At 40.4% G+C, this 16,020-nt stretch overlaps 1 long non-coding RNA gene across 3 annotated transcripts in view; it reads left to right on the top strand.

Annotated features, from left to right (window-relative positions):
- The window catches only part of LOC133233738 (uncharacterized), a 164,044-nt gene that overhangs the window by 8,019 nt on the left and 140,005 nt on the right, over positions 1 to 16,020 (top strand). For all 3 annotated transcript variants that reach the window (XR_009731819.1, XR_009731820.1, XR_009731821.1), the window contains exons 2-3: positions 1,018 to 1,105; positions 4,493 to 4,517. This is a non-coding gene — a long non-coding RNA (uncharacterized LOC133233738). The remainder of the gene's footprint in view (positions 1 to 1,017; positions 1,106 to 4,492; positions 4,518 to 16,020) is intronic.

Raw genomic sequence — 16,020 nt, 5'->3', positions numbered from 1 at the left:
GTGGATGACTGGGTAGGGGATCTCACAAGTGATGGGTATCATCAGAAAGAGAGTGTGTGCAAACCATAAAACACTATCTTTTTGTGCAATCAATAACCAGCAAGTGACAATTTTTGGTAATGCATTTTGAGAGGTAGATGGACCCAACCTCAAAAAAGCCCTAATCCAACTAAGAAGATAGGCATGTATGTATAAAGATGTTACATAGATTAAAAGTCATATAGGAGGATTAAAAGTGTTATGGAAGTACAGATATAAACAAGTCTGCATGCAAAAGATTATTCATCCTAAGAAAAAGTTTCTCAGAGTGGGTCATTTGAGCTGGGCTTTGAAGGCTAGATAGGAGTGTGCCAGATGTGCTCCATATCAGCAGCTAACTCAAGAGGTTAGAGAAACTGATGTGAATCTTAGACTCAAGTGTGAGGACTATAGAAACAAGGAAAGATAAGGGAGGATATGATTCAAGTTCATAAAAATTAAGATGGTGATGAGAAGGATAAAAGTAGACCTACTACATACTGAAATACATCTTCTTTTAGGAAAAATGTCACTATATCTAGAATTTAGATCATTTGGTAGTTTAGTCACTAAGTCGTGTCTGACTCTTGAGACCCCATGGACTGTAGCCCACCAGGCTCCTTGTCCATGGGATTTCCCAGACAAGAATACTGGAGTGGGTTGCCATTTCCTTCTGCAGGGGATCTTCCTGACCCAAGGATCAAACCCAGGTCTCCTTCACTGTAGGTGGATTCTTTACCAACAGAGCCACTAGGGAAGTCCCTTAAATCATTTAATTACCAGGAAGTCACTATTCCATCAAATGCAATCAGAATCACAAGAACGGGGAAATTAGCAAATCAGCCTCCAAAAACCAGTGCAATCCACCCCACACACAACCACATGAAAACCCATTTATAAATGCTTCCACTTTCCTGTCAGGTGAGACTACTAGATCTGTTATATCAAGTTTTGAATATAGTCCTAAAAAACATGCTTACCTACTTTCTCTGTCCACAGCAAATCACAGATAACAATCTTGGAAGTGTCAGCAGAAGAGCACTTTCAGGAAACAACAGCTAATCATCTTCATGAAGAAGCAGACCCAGTAATTTTTAAATTAATTTAATTTTTAAATCTCTGGAGTAAGAGTTTATTTCAAAGCAAACAGCTTGGGACTTCCCTGGTGGTACAGTGGATTAGAATCTGCCTGCCAATGCAGGGGACACAGGTTCGATCCCTGGCCAGGGAAGGTCCCACCTGCTGCAGAGCAACTAAGCCCTGTGCCACAACTTTTGAGCCTGTGCTCTAGAGTCTGTGCTCCCCAACAAGAGAAGCCAGTGCAATGTGAAGCCCATTCTCTGCAACTAGAGAAAGCCAGTGTGCAGCCGCAAAGACCCAGTGTAATCAAAAAATAATTTAAAATAAATAAAAGCACACAGCTGTATAGGCAATGTAGTAACCCCCTAGAGGTCTTTCTACTCTTTGTGTGCTCAGTTGCTCAGTCACGCCCAGCTCTTTTCGATATAGCCTGCCATGCTCCTTTGTCCATGGGGATTGACTCATGCAATCACTGGTAATATTAATGAAGGTTGTGACTATCCAAGAACAGTTTACAGCCTGGGCCATGTATGTTGATTAATCTGCAAGGCATGATGAGACGTGTTCTTAAGACTCCCTTTCAATAGAGTGAATTACAAACGTTCACCACTTGAAATAACCAGATTAAAAAGTTTCCTTATCCTCTTCTGCGCAGCCCCCTGTGCCTCCCTCCACCCTCACAGCCAGGCTGTGCTGTGTCACCCCAATCGCACTGTGCCCTCGTGAGCCAGTACCACCCATGCCCACTTACTCTCCCTACTGGAAGATCACAAGTTGCTTGAGGCCAGATCATTTATATACATATACATATAAAGTTTATAGATAGTTCCCAGGGCTTCGTACAAACGTATTCATACATAATGGTTATTCAAAAAAGTTTTATATGAGGAATAAGAGAAAAATGAGGCTTCTGTAACATGTTTAAAGAAGATTTATGTTAAAAATGAATGAGCTTCCAATTACATGAACAATTCTTTTGCACTTACCAGTGATAAGTAAAACTGATTGATCATTTACCAGGTCAGGCATTGGTCCAAGCACTTCACACGTGTTCATTTGTTTAATCCTCAGCACAGTCTGTGAAGCAGGTACTATTACCTGAGTTACATTGATGAGGAAAGGGAGGCCAAGGAAATCTACCTGTAACCATTTAGGCAGTTAGTGAGAAACAGAAACAGAAGTTGCCTTCACACCCTGGCAGTCTGGTTCCTACGCCTATGCCCTTCAAAGCTCAGGTACTTGCCTCCTGATTTATTGCAGACCCAAAAAGAAACTTGCGGCTGCTAGAGGTGGATAAGATCATTGATGTAGATTCATCAGTTTGAAAAAAAAAAAAATACAACTCTGTTTTTAAGTTACTCTTCTACCTCTGTTTTTGTAAGTTCACCTTTTTTAGATTCTATATATAAGTAAGATCATACATAATTCATCTTTCTCTTTCTTTTTTCATTTAACAAATGCTCTCAAGGTACATCCATGTTTTTGCAAATGGCAGGATTTCTTTTTCTTAAGGCTAAATAATATTCCACTGTATATTTAGATGACATTTTCTTTATCCATTTTTCCACTGATGGGCACTTCAATGGTTTCCATATTTGGGCTATTGTGAATAATGTTGCAATGGACATGAGACTACAGAGTTATAAGATAAACTGAGGCATATTAAAATTTTTAAGAGTTGGAGTGAAAATTGATTTAACATCCAATCTGGCATATAGAAAGGAAGGATCTGTACAAAATTAAAGACTTTTATAAGCAGAAGGAAATAGGAACAAGGAAGTTATATCAGGTTAAAAGGGGGGAGGAGGGTTATTGCAAGATTACTTTTCTATAGGGAATGGCAGGAGGCTATCAGGCAGATTACCCAACTATTACTGATCAGATCACTTCTGATTGCCTGGTTTAAATTTTCATTTTTGGAAGAGCTGAAGCTGTAATGAAGTCTCAACTTGGTGACACTGAGTTAAGCCTCCATTTGGTGATGCTGGACTTTAGCATAAGTAACTTCATCTTGTTCCTGCTGTCTTGTTTTTTGAACAGAGGTACACTTGACTGTCATCTACATTTTCACATTTTTGCTCCTGAGTAGCAAGGAAAGTGGAAAAGGCAATGGCACCCCACTCCAGTACTATTGCCTTGAAAAACCCATGGACGGAGGAGCCTGGTAGGCTGCAGTCCATGAGGTCGCTAAGAGTTGGACACGACTGAGCGACTTCACTTTCACTTTTCACTTTCATGCATTGGAGAAGGCAATGGCAACCCACTCCAGTGTTCTTGCCTGGAGAATCCCAGGGACGGGGGAGCCTCGTGGGCTGCCGTCTCTGGGGTAGCACAGAGTCGGACATGACTGAAGCGACTTAGCAGCAGCAGCAGCAGCAAGGAAAGTTATATGCCAGACCTTTTGAGATTGATAGCATGAAGTATCATAACTATACTCTTAAAATTGTTTCTTGATACTACTGGCAGAGAGAAAATAACAGCAGTGGAGGGGCACTGAGTTGAGTAAGTACGGCATTTCCTGCTGTAACGCTGACCTTAAGCAATAAAAAACAGTTATCTCACCAAACAGATAATTATCTCACCAGCCTTTACTCCAGGGGCAGCAAAGAAACGTCATTCAGAAGGTGCAACAATGGCCAACCACTTACAAGACTGGTAGAGCAAAGGAGAGGAAGCTTTTTATACAGGAAAAAGGGAATTTGGGCGGGGCTGTTTAAAGGAAAAGTGCATTGGAGGAAACTGGGATTTTGAAACATGGTGGGTTTTCATTGGCTGAGCTGAGATAGCCTCTGATTGGCTAAGCTGTTGCCAGGCAAGGAGAAAATCTTTATTCCTCTTGATGGCAGTAGTAAAGTAGTGTCACTTATTGCCAGAGATGCAAGAGATGTATGTCTCTTCCTATTGGCATCTATACTGATGTCTAGTGGTACCTGCATGATGGGCTTCACAGGTGGCGCCAGTGGTAAAAAAAAAATGAAAAGAAAAACCCGCCTGTCAATGCAGGAGACGTAAGAGATGCTGGGTTGGGAAGATCCTCTGGAGTAGTAAGTGGCAACCGACTCCAGTATTCTTGCCTGGAGAATCCCGTGGACAGAGGAGCTTGTCAGGTTACAGTCCTTAAGGCCTCAAAACAGTCAGACACGACTGAAGTGACTTACCGCACTAGCACCTACCTGCAGGGCAGTTCTCCCTTCTGGGTCTCCTGACTTCATTTTAAGGAGATTTCCCTTTATTGATTTTCACAAACTTTCTCTGTGTACTTTCTGGAAAAAATAAAAATTCTGCTGTAAAAGATCTATTCATTATAATGTTTCAGAGAATTTATGAAATCTGTAAATCATGATTTACAGAGACAGAAGCCTAAAACTTAACCCCATCTCTGTTTCCTCAACAGGGAGAAACTTTGCCCCCACCTCCAGGTGAGATACTTGTTCATGACTGAAGGTATTTTTGCTTGTCACAACTCGTGGGGTACTGCTGTTGGCAGGGGCCAGAGATGCAGCTGAATATACTACAGTACACTGTAGTGTTGGAGAAGACTCTTGAGAGTCCCTTGGACTGCAAGGAGATCCAACCAGTCCATCCTAAAGGAGATCAGTCCTGGGTGTTCATTGGAAGGACTGATGCTGAGGCTGAAACTCCAATACTTTGGCCACCTGATGCGAAGAACTGACTCCTTAGAAAAGACCCTGATGCTGGGAAAGATGGAAGGCAGGGGAAGAAGGGGAAGACAGAGGATAAGATGGTTAGATGACATCACCGACTCGATGGACATGAGTTTGAATAAGCCCTGGGAGTTGGTGATGGACAGGGAAGCCTGGTGTGCTGCAGTCCATGGGGTCGCAGAGAGTCAGACATGACCGAGTGACTGAACTGAAATGAACGCAGAACAGCCCCTGCAACAAAGAATTATCTGGCCCCGAATTTTAATAGTACCAAGACAGAGAATCCCCACCCTAAAAATACCCCAAGATCTGAGTAAAAAACAGTTATAATTGTTAAAGTAACTCTAAAAAGGAAATGATAAATTATACAAAAGAGGATATTCTAAAAAAATTTTAGAATTAAAAAAAGATTAAAATTAGAGTTTTTTAAATATTGAAAGACGTAGAGACAATTAGGGGAAAAGGACAATGTCCAAAGACTAATTGAACAGGCCATGCATAATACAAGAGCATATGCTTAAAATAAAATGCTAATTTAAAATAGATTAAAGAAATGCGTGTGCATGAGGTAACTCAGAAGAAACTGGTGAGAGTTACTTCCTTTCAACTTATTTTCATCTTTTCCAATGCTCAGTGAACAGACTTCCCACTGATTTCAAAGAATATTTTGGTTTTGAGATTAGCTTTATGGAAGCTAAAAATTGGTCTTTAAAAACCATTAACTCCTGGTCCTGTAGATTTTGAAATTCTTTAAATAAAAGAACATGCTACTAAACAGCACGTGCAGTGCAGTGCTCATTCACTAAGTCATGTCTGACTCTTTGTGACCCCCATGGATTTTAGCCTGCCAGACTCCTCAGCCCACAGGGTTTTCCAGGCAAGAAAACTGGAGCGGGCTGCCATTTTCTCCTCCAGGGGATCTTCCCGACCCAGTGATCAAACCCCCATCTCCTACACTGGCAGGTGGATTCTTTACCGCTGAGCCGCCTGGTAGACAACAGTGATAGTTATGGGAATGATGGGGCTTCTGTGGGTACTCAAATGGTAAAGAATCTGCCTGCAATGCAGGAGACCCAAGTTCCATCCCTGGTCAAGGAAATGGCTACCCACTCCAGTATTCTTGCCTCGGAAATCCCACGGTCAGAGGAGCCTAGGCAGGCTGCAGTCCATGGTGTTGCAAAAGAGTCGGACACAGCTTAACAACTAAACTACAACAACAACAAATAAGTAAAGATTAATAGAAACTTTAGCTCAAAAAAACAACCTTTCATTTGTTAAAAGTTATTGATAGGGAGACTTCCCTGGTGGCCTCGTGGGTAAGACTCCACTCTCACCATGCAGGGGGTCACAAAGAGTTGGACATGGCAGAGCAACTTTTACTTCACTTCATGGGAATGATACCTATTCCCATATTTTTAGGAGAGGTGTTTGTGATGATTAAAAAAAAAAAATCTGACTAGTATAGGAAAGTGTTATCCTAATACAATTAGTTTAAAACCAGAAACACAAAGGAAAAAAAAAAAAAAACCTCAGTCATTAAAAAGGTCATATTAGTAATTCTTAGACAAAAAGAAAATATTTAATATGATATAAGTTGCTTTTTTCAAATCCTATCATTTGTGTGTGAAGAGGATCAAAATATGCCACCCCAAAATATGTTTCTTTGGCATACGGATGATCTTGAGCTGGTTATTTTTAAGAAACAGCAGACGCAGGAAAAACTCTGAAAACCAAGTTGTTCTTTGTAAGGTACATTTACATTTATAAGGGAAATCATATTTAAACATGTTTCCCTCTCTGTGGGCTTCCCTGGTGGCTCCTCTTCCCTGGTGGCTTCCCTGGTAAGAATCTGCCTACAATGCAGGAGACCCAGGTTTGATCCCTAGGTTGGGAAGATGCCCTGAAGAAGGGAATGGCAACCCTCTCCAGTATTCTTGCCTGGAGAATTCCATGGACAGAGGAGCCTGACGGGCTACAATTCATGGGGTTGTGAAGAATCAGCCACGACTGAGCAACTAACACTTTCACTTTTCCTTCTCTGTAGTAGGAAGAGAAGAAGGATTCTAAATCTCTAGAAACTCTTGTCAATGAAGAAGGTGATGATCGGAATCTGTAAAACAAATTTACCCTGTTCACTATGCTTTCCCCATAACTGTACTCTCCCCTACCCACACACATCTCTCTTTTGTCTTTAGTTGAAGATGGTACTTAAGGTGGTGGATTGGGCCATTTCAAGAAGTTACTCAGTTTTCTTGGATATCTTAAATGTACACGAGAGGTATTTTGTTGTTATTTGTTAGTCGCTCTGTCGTGTCCAACTCTTTGTGACCCTATGGACTGTAGCCCGCCAGGCTCCTCTGTCCATGGGATTTTCCAGGCAAGAGTACTGGAATGGGTTGTCATTTACTCCTCCAGGGGATCTTCCCAACTCAGGGATCAAATCTGACTGTCTTAAGTCTCTTGCATTGGCAGGCAGATTCTTGACCACTAGAATGACATGGGAAGCCCTCTAGTCCTTCCAAATATTATGGCTCAGCTAAGGGTCTACTCTACAGAGAGTATTTTGATCCTTTATATCATATCCTTCTAAAATATACTTTTTATTGGAGAGGTGATATCATATATTTCATGGATGTCTCATTTACTTGTTTTCTCCTAGGGTATTCTTTTCTCTTTTTTCTGTGTTTGTTTGTTTGTTTGTTTTGGGGTTTTGTCTTTTGTTTTTTATGGGAGAAGGGGAGGCAAGGCTTATTATCAATAATGTTTGTATTGGCATCAATGAAGAAAAATTTTTTTGTATTTTCTGATTATATCCTGAAGAAAAATCACTAAAGTAGAATCCATGAACCAAGCAGTATAAAATTGAGGCCATAATGGTATTACCAATGGAAATAGTTCAAATGTAAAACCAAGCTACAATTACTCTTTAGAAATGCCAAAATAACTGAGTCCTCATTTTCAGATGGTTACCTTGTTAATTCCATAGTAGCATTTATGATGTCATTATTGCTATCCTGGAGGATAGCAGACTGCCTTGGCTCTTAAAGCATTTGCTTGTGACATGACCAGGTCCATTATGTCCTTTATGTTCACATCTGTTTCATTAACTTCCTCCTCTTCTCTCTCCTCGTGTGCAAGAAGAGACCGTATTTTTCTTGAATGTCCCAGATGGTTCTGCTGTGAACTTTGAGATTCTCAACAGTTGCTGGCTGTGCTTGTTGAGATAGGTCCTTGACCTTGGCTTCCTCCCAAGCTTTGTAGGTATCGAAAGTTGGATCCATGTGGAACAGCTCAATATGGCAGCTTGGTTCATCAACAGTGAAAATTAAAAGAACCAGAGAGAGAGAATCTAGCCAAGGAGGAAGTCAATCTTTTTAAACCTACTCTTTGAAATGATATCCCATCACTTTGGTTGTATTCTGTTTGTTAAAAGCAAGTGTGAATCCAGCCTACCCTTTAGGCTTTTTCTTTCTTTTTGTTGAAGTAGAATTGATTTACAATATTAATTTCAGGTACACAACATAGTGATTCAATATTTTTCAGATTATACTCCATTTAAAGTTATTATAAAAATATGGTCTATATTCCATGTTTGTGGGTGTGAGATCCCACATCCCTTGTCATGCCCTCAGGGACCTGGCATATTAGGAACCTTGCATCTTGGAATCATCTCCAGTCCAGGGCTCATTCCCAAGACCTCCCATGTCAGAGCCCTTCCTTCACAGTTCCAGAGGCAGTGACCTGAGAATTGATTTCAGAAGCAGCCTCTCTCTAGGGATGGAATTGGAGGGGGGGGTGTGGGTTGCGGGGAGAGAACAACAATTCTTTCTCAACTGTTGCCTTTTCAATATCTGGCATAACAGCAGTACCCATATTTTCTCCCAGTTCTGCTCTTTTTTTTTTTTTTTTGTGGCTCTGTAAACTCAAGTTACAATGTGGTCGGGTTGTAATTTCTCAGTGCTGTTAGCATTTACTATTAATTGATCACCAACTGCTTTGTATGTTACAGAATTTTTGGTTTTATGAAGCCACTGACACCCCCACTGGCTTTTCAATATCTCATGGATTTACTTAGATATTTCTTATTTTAATAGAATTTGAGAAAGGCAAGTAATAACTCTGCCTCTCATTATGTAAACTGGACCAGAATTCAGAAGTTCTTTATGGACTAAGATTGAAAGAAAGTGAAAGTTAGTCACTCAGTCGTATCCGACTCTTTGAGACCCCATGGACTGTAGCCCACCAGGCTCCTCTGTCTATGGAACTCTCCAGGCAAGAATTCTGGAGTGGGTTGCCATTTCCTTCTCCTGTGTTCAAAATGAGGCTCCATCGCTTACCTGCTGTATGACCTAGACAAATCACCGTGCCTGTTTCCTCATTTTCAAAATGTGGATAGTAGGGCATGGTGTTGCCACATAGAGACCTTATTCAGGACACTCCATAAAAGCTACTGTTGTTATTATTATGTCTGTCATATATGTTGTAAAAGTTGTCTTTTACTTGTAATACTGTATGTTTGTGTGTACATAGATATAGGAGCATGTACATATCTTTATGCGTTTCCATAATAAAAATTAGCACTTATATATGCTTACTATGTACCTTTTAGGTGCTTCACATATATTAATCTATGTTTCAGAAAAAGAAGCCACACTGGAAATTAGAAAATATTTTAAACTGATAATGAAAACAGAACCTAATACAACTTATGGGGAGCTTATACCATTATGTCTCCTCATTAGCCATCGCTGGTGTCTTAAAAGTGTTTTAGTTTCTGTTCATTTCTTTTGAATGTAGTTTCAATACGCTGAATAAGCCTCAGGCAGAGGGTTTATGAGCTACTACTTTATTAGGAATTACCATTCCCAGGAGCAGGAATGAGGCTCAGGGGGAGTGAAGCTGGAGAGATGGGAGAGTCCTTGTGAGCATGTGCTTTATAGATGGATGCCTGTAGGTGTGTTCACTCCAAGCCCAGGGTCCACCCTAAGAAGCTGTGTGAACTGCAGCTCCTGTGGACACTCTTTGGCAGGGGGAGCGGTGGGAGGAGAGGAGAATAGCACATTCTTTGGTGAAGAAGGGAAGATACCAGTTTCCATCTTCTTTTTTATTTATTTAATTTTTTTTAACATTTAAAACATTTTGTATTGGGGTACAGCTGATAAACTATGTTGTGATAATTTCAGTGAACAGTGAAGGGACTCAGCCATACATATACATGGATCCATTCTCCCCCAAACCCGGCTCCCATCCAGGCTGCCATGTAACACTGAGCAGAGTTCCATACGCTATACAATAGATTTTTGTTGATTATCCACTTTAAATATAGCAGTGTGTACATGATCTTCCCAAAGTCCTGAACTATCCCTTCCCTCCCTGACCTCCAGCAACCATGAGTTCCTTTTCTAAGTCTGTGAGTGAGTCTCTTTCTGTTTTTGTAAGTAAGTTCATTTGTATCATTTCTTTTGAGATTCCAGATATAACTTCTTTTTCTCTCTGTGATATTAGTTCCTCGGTTCCCAGCCTTGGCACAAATCTAACCCAATAAGCTCCTTTCTGTGCGGGAACTTGGTCCCTCAAGTCCAAGCTGCTTCAGCTGTCTCGGAGGCCTTCAAACAGAATCTCTTTTTCAATTTATTCATCTTTTCTGGTTCTCAAAGAAGCGTGTGGCACAGATGATGTTTTATGTTAGTCCCTCAGTTGTGTCTGACTCTTTGCAACCCCATGGACTCTAGCCCTCCAGGCTCCTCTGTCCTTGGGATTCTCCAGGCAAGAATACTGGAGTAGGTGGCCATTCCCTTCTCCAGGGGATTTTCCTGACCAGGAACAGAAGCTGGGTCTCCAGCACTGCAGGTAGATTCTTTACCATCTGAGCCACCAGAGAAGCCCGCATAGAGGCATGGGTCTACGCAAACCATACCATTGGGGTCAGATGTGAAAATTTACCTGTTCGTTTTGATTTGTGAAGGTTTTTCATTGCTATTTCCCATAAATAATGAAGAGTTTTAGTTTTGATTAACTCTTGAGCTAAGAATCTTTAGAAAGTATGTTGGGTTTTGTTTTTGTTAGTTTTCATTGCTGGTGCTCTGACACTTAGGGGGTTAAACCTACAACATAAATTATCTCAGCATTTCTGTGGTTCAGGATCCTGGGTAGGACTCAGCTGAGTGCCTCTGGCTAAGGACTGTCCCACACTGCAAGCGAGGTGTCTTCCAGGACCAATTTACCTCTAGATTCCATGGGAAAAGGACTTGCCTGCAAGCTCACTCATGGGAGTGTTGGTAGAATTCCATTTTCCCAAAGGATATTGAAATGAGGGCTTCAGTTCTTCCTGCTGCTGCTCTGAGGGGTCTTCAGTTCCTTGCTGGGTGGCAGCTCAACAGGGCACCTTGCTGCATCAACCAAGCCAGTGAGAAGAGCCAGAGAGAGAGAATTCAGCAAGAGGGAAGTCAGTCTTTTGTAGCATACTCTGGAAAGTAATATCCAATCCATTTTATTGTCTTCTGTTTGTTATAAGCAAATCCCTGGGTCCAGCCCACACTCTGGGTTTTTTTCTTTCTTTCTTTTTATTGAAGTATGATTGATTTACTCTACTATATTAGTTTTGGGTGTACAACAGTGATTTGATATTTTTATGGATTATATGCCATTTAAAGTTATAAAATATTGACTCTGTTCCCTGTGCCTTACAGTAGATCCTTGTAACTTATTTACTTTACACATAGAAGTTTGTACCTCTTAATAAAGGCTTTTTCTATGTTTGAAGAATCTGTCATTGTATTTGGAAAACACTGCAAACTGACTGAAGCGACTGAGCACTCGCACACACACAAAAACCTCTACAGAAAGTGAAAATGTCAGATGGCACGTATTCACTACCTTCCTGGTGAATGGCATACAGGTACGTGAGTGAGTGCTTGCTCAGTCGTGTCCAACTCTGTGTGACCCCGTGGACTGTAGCCCACCAGGCTCCTCTGTCCATGGGATTTCCCAGACAAGAATACTGGAGTGGATGCCATTCCCTCTTTCAGGTGATCTGCCCAGATCAGGGATCAAACCTGAGTCTCTTGCATCTTGTGCATTGGCAGGTAGATTCTTTACTACTGCGCCACCTGGGAATCTCCTACAGGTACATGATCTACGCTTATTTACTGCAAGGTAACCCTGCAGATGCTGAAATTAAGGCATCTTACAGGAAGAAACAGGGTGGCATAGGAGGGGCAGCTGCATTCAAGTGCCCAACACAGCAGTGAGGTGGAAAGGTTTCAGATCCAACATTCAATACTTCTGCTGTCCAAGCTGTACTATCTTTGCCTGATTACCTGCCTACTGCCTGGTTACCTAGACTCCAAGCCTGATTCTGGAACCATCTTGGAGATACTGTAAGCTAAGCAATATTTTTAAGTAAATTTCTTTTTTGTTAAATTAGCCAGAATAATTTTCTTTAGCTTCCAGCAAAGAAAGCTGAGTGCTCAAATGCCTTCATTATCATGGTATTCCATTCCATCTAGCATCTTTGTCAAAATCAGCAGCTCTCCATCTCTGCTCTTCATCTTCCATTTTCATTCCTTTTTTTCTTTGTTTCTGGGGCTCATCCTGTATTTTTGTCCTTTCCCCAGTTTATTCTAAGATATATGTGTGTGTGTGTCTTTCATCTGTTGATTTGTTTTTTAGCAGTATCCATTGGTCTTTAAAGGACAACTTCTATAATTTTATCTTTGTGTTGTTTTCAGTCCTCCCCTTCACAATCAGTTACTTCTTGTTTCCAACTGCCTCTCAGGTGTAATCCTATTCATGTTAGACTAGGATTTCCATCCCAGCAATATCCTATTTCCAGAATTTATCTACACTTAAATTTTATGGAGCATGAAGCAAATGTTTCCCCAAATTAATCTTTGTTTTCCATGAAATTGAAAGTGTTAGTTGCTCAGCCATGTCTGGCTCTTTGCAACCCTATGGTCTATAGTCTGCCAGTCTCCTCTGTCCATGAAATTCTGCAGGCAAAAATAGTGGAGTGGGTAGCCATTTCCTTCTTCAAGGGATCTTTCTGATTCAGGGATTGAACCCAGGTCTCATGCACTGCAGGCAGATTCTTTGCCATCTGAGCCACCAGGGAAGCCCTTGTTTTTCATAGTAAATTTTAAAATGCAGACTCTTTTCCTGTATATCCTAAGTGCTGTGTTCCTGACATCTAAAGTGCAGAATTTTTTCATAGATCTATTCTTGTAAGAATAAATTCTACTTCAGGGAACTAACTGTCCACCTGGTTGCTGCTAGAATCTTCTCAGATTTCTCCTAGAAAGCATGATGATCTGTATGGCCCTAGCAAACTCTTCTTTAAAAAAAAAAATTAGATTAAATCTAAGGGCACAGAACAAATACAGTATATTCTTTATAGTGTTGACTCCCAGACAGGAAACTTCAAACATAGGATATGTTGCTTATAAAATAGGTTAACATATTTTTAAAAATTATACCACAAAATGATCAATGTAAGCTGACAAATAGCAAACTGCAAGACATACAGCAATATTCATGTAGAGATTGTTTTTAATGCCAGAAACATATACACAATGACTACTATAGATATTATGGATTTATTACACTGATAAGAAAGAAATCAATAATCTTATAGACATGGCAAATGTCATAAATCGATAATTCACAGAAAAGGAAATGTAAATATATTACACTTAGAAAAAATATATTTACCTCAAAATAAGAGAATTTCAAATGAAATACAATATGGATTTCTTATCTATTGTTGCTATTATTGTTATTCAATCACTGCTGCTTGTTCCAACTCTACAAGCCCATGGACTGCAAAACACCAGACTCCTCATTCCTCTAATATCTCCCAGAGTTTCCTCAAATTCATGTCCACTGAGTCAGTGATGCTACCTAACCACCTCATTCTTTGTTCCCTCCTTTCCTTTTTGCCTTCAGTCTTTACCAGCATCAAAGTCTTTTCCAATGAGTTCGCTCTTCACATCAGGTGGAGCTTCAGCTTCAGCAACAGTCCTTTCAATAAATATTCAGCACTGATTTCCTTTAAGATTGACTAGCTTGATCTCCTTGCAGTCCAAAGGGCTCTTAAGAGTCTTCTCCAGTACCACAATTCAAAAGTATCAATTATTTGATGATAAGCCTTCTTTATGGTCCACTCTCACATCTGCTCATGGTTACTGCAAAAAATGTAGCTTTGACTATATGAACCTTTGTCGGCAAAATGATGTTTCTGCTTTTTAATATGCTGTCTAGCTTTGTCATAGCTTCCTTCCAAGGAGCAATCATCTTTTAATATCTTGGCTATAGTCACTGTTCACAGTGATTTTGGAGTCCAAGAAAATAAAACCTGTCACCATTTCCACTTTTTTCCATTTTATTTGCTATGGAGTGATGGGACCAGATGCAATGATCTTCATTATTTGAATGTTGAGTTTTAAGCCAGCTTTTTCACTCTCCTCCTTCACCCTCATCAAGAGACTGTTTAGTTCCTCTTCGCTTTCTGCCACTAGAGTGATATCATCTGCATATATGAGATTGTTGATATTTCTCCACACAGTCTTGATTCCAGCTTGTGATTCACCCAGCCTGGCTTACTCTGCATAGACGTTAAATCAGCAAGGTGACCATATACAGCCTTGTTGTACTCCTTTCCCAATTTTGAAACAGTCTGTGGTTTCAGTTCTAACTGTTGCTTCTTGACTTGCATACAAGTTTCTCAGAAGGCAGGTAAGGTGGTCTGTTACTCCCATCTCCTTAAGGACTTTCCACAGTTTGTTGTGATTCACATGGTCAAGGGCTTTCATGTAGTCAGGCAGAAATAGATATTTTTCTGGAACTCCTCTGTTTTCTCCATGATCCAAGGAATGTTGGCAATTTGATCTCTGGTTCTTCTGCCTCTTTGATACCCAGTGTGCACATCAAAAGATTAAAACAACTTAAATTTGCACCAATAGGAGCATGATAAAATAAAATAAATCATACATTATATGATGGAATATCAACACTGAAAACACTGACATAACTCTGGTCATTCAAACATAGAATAATTGTTAAGATGTATTGGAGATAGTAGAAAAGAAAACGGTGTCCTGGAGAGTTTTTATATCTGTTATCACCTCCGAGAAATAAAAAGGAAATGCCCACCTGGATGCTGGTGTATTGATTAATTAGGATACAAGAAACAAGTCATATTGTTGACCCTTAGCAAAAGCACTGTGAGGCAGGTGGGCAAGGGTGGTAGATAAGAGTTCTTTTTACTCTGCGCCCTCTATAACATTTGATATTTGACCATAAACATGATTTCAAAAATACAGCAATCAAAGTCTTAATGAAAGTGCATAATACAGTTGTCCAGGTTGTTTTTTATATACAAGTATTTCAACTGTTTTGCTTGTGTATTTTAATGGTAAAAATAAGAGGCAGAGGGTAGCACTGACATATACACACTGCTGCTGCTGCTAAGTCGCTTCAGTCGTGTCCAACTCTGTGCGGCCCCGTGGACTGCAGCCCACCAGGCTCCTCCGTCCCTGGGATTCTCCAGGCAAGAACACTGGAGTGGGTTGCCATTGCCTTCTTCAATGCATGAAAGTGAAAAGTGAAAGTGAAGTCACTCAGTCGTGTCCGACCCTCAGTGACCCCATGGACTGCAGCCCACCAGGCTCCTCTGTCCGTGGGATTTTTTAAGGCAGGAGTACTGGAGTGGGTGCCCCTGCCTTCTCTGGACATATGCACACTACCATGTGTAAAACAGACAGGGGGAAGCTGTCATGTAGCACAGGGAGTTCAGCTTGGTGCTCTGTGATGCTCTACAGAGGTGGGATAGGGGGTGGGTGCGAGGCTCAAGAGGACAGAGATACAGGTACACTTGCAGCTAACTTACTTTGTTGTACAGTGGAGACTAAGACAACATTGTAAAGCAACTAATTCAATTTTTTTTTATTAAAAAAATTAAGGCAGGAATAATCATGACCTTTACATTTGATCCTATGATTCTCAAGTAATTTTATAAACCATATAGAGGTCAACTTAAAAAAAAAATAACAAAGCCAAAATTATTTTCAGAGGTATCTTGGCAGTAAATTCATTAGAAAGGAAAATAGCTTTTAAGAATAAGAGCCAATACTCAAATGTTGGTCTTTTGACACTAGCATTAATTTAGAACTTGAGAAAATGATATTTTAAAAACCTGTCCAATCCAGTGTGTACATGGTAGATTCTTTAGCTTCTTTGCAAACTATCAAGTCTTTGATCT

The sequence above is a fragment of the Bos javanicus genome, chromosome 20, assembly GCF_032452875.1.
Source record: "Bos javanicus breed banteng chromosome 20, ARS-OSU_banteng_1.0, whole genome shotgun sequence".
Lineage (NCBI taxonomy): Eukaryota > Metazoa > Chordata > Mammalia > Artiodactyla > Bovidae > Bos > Bos javanicus.
The sequence above is the reverse complement of the archived record's forward strand: the minus strand, read 5'-3'. Positions and strand labels throughout refer to the sequence as shown.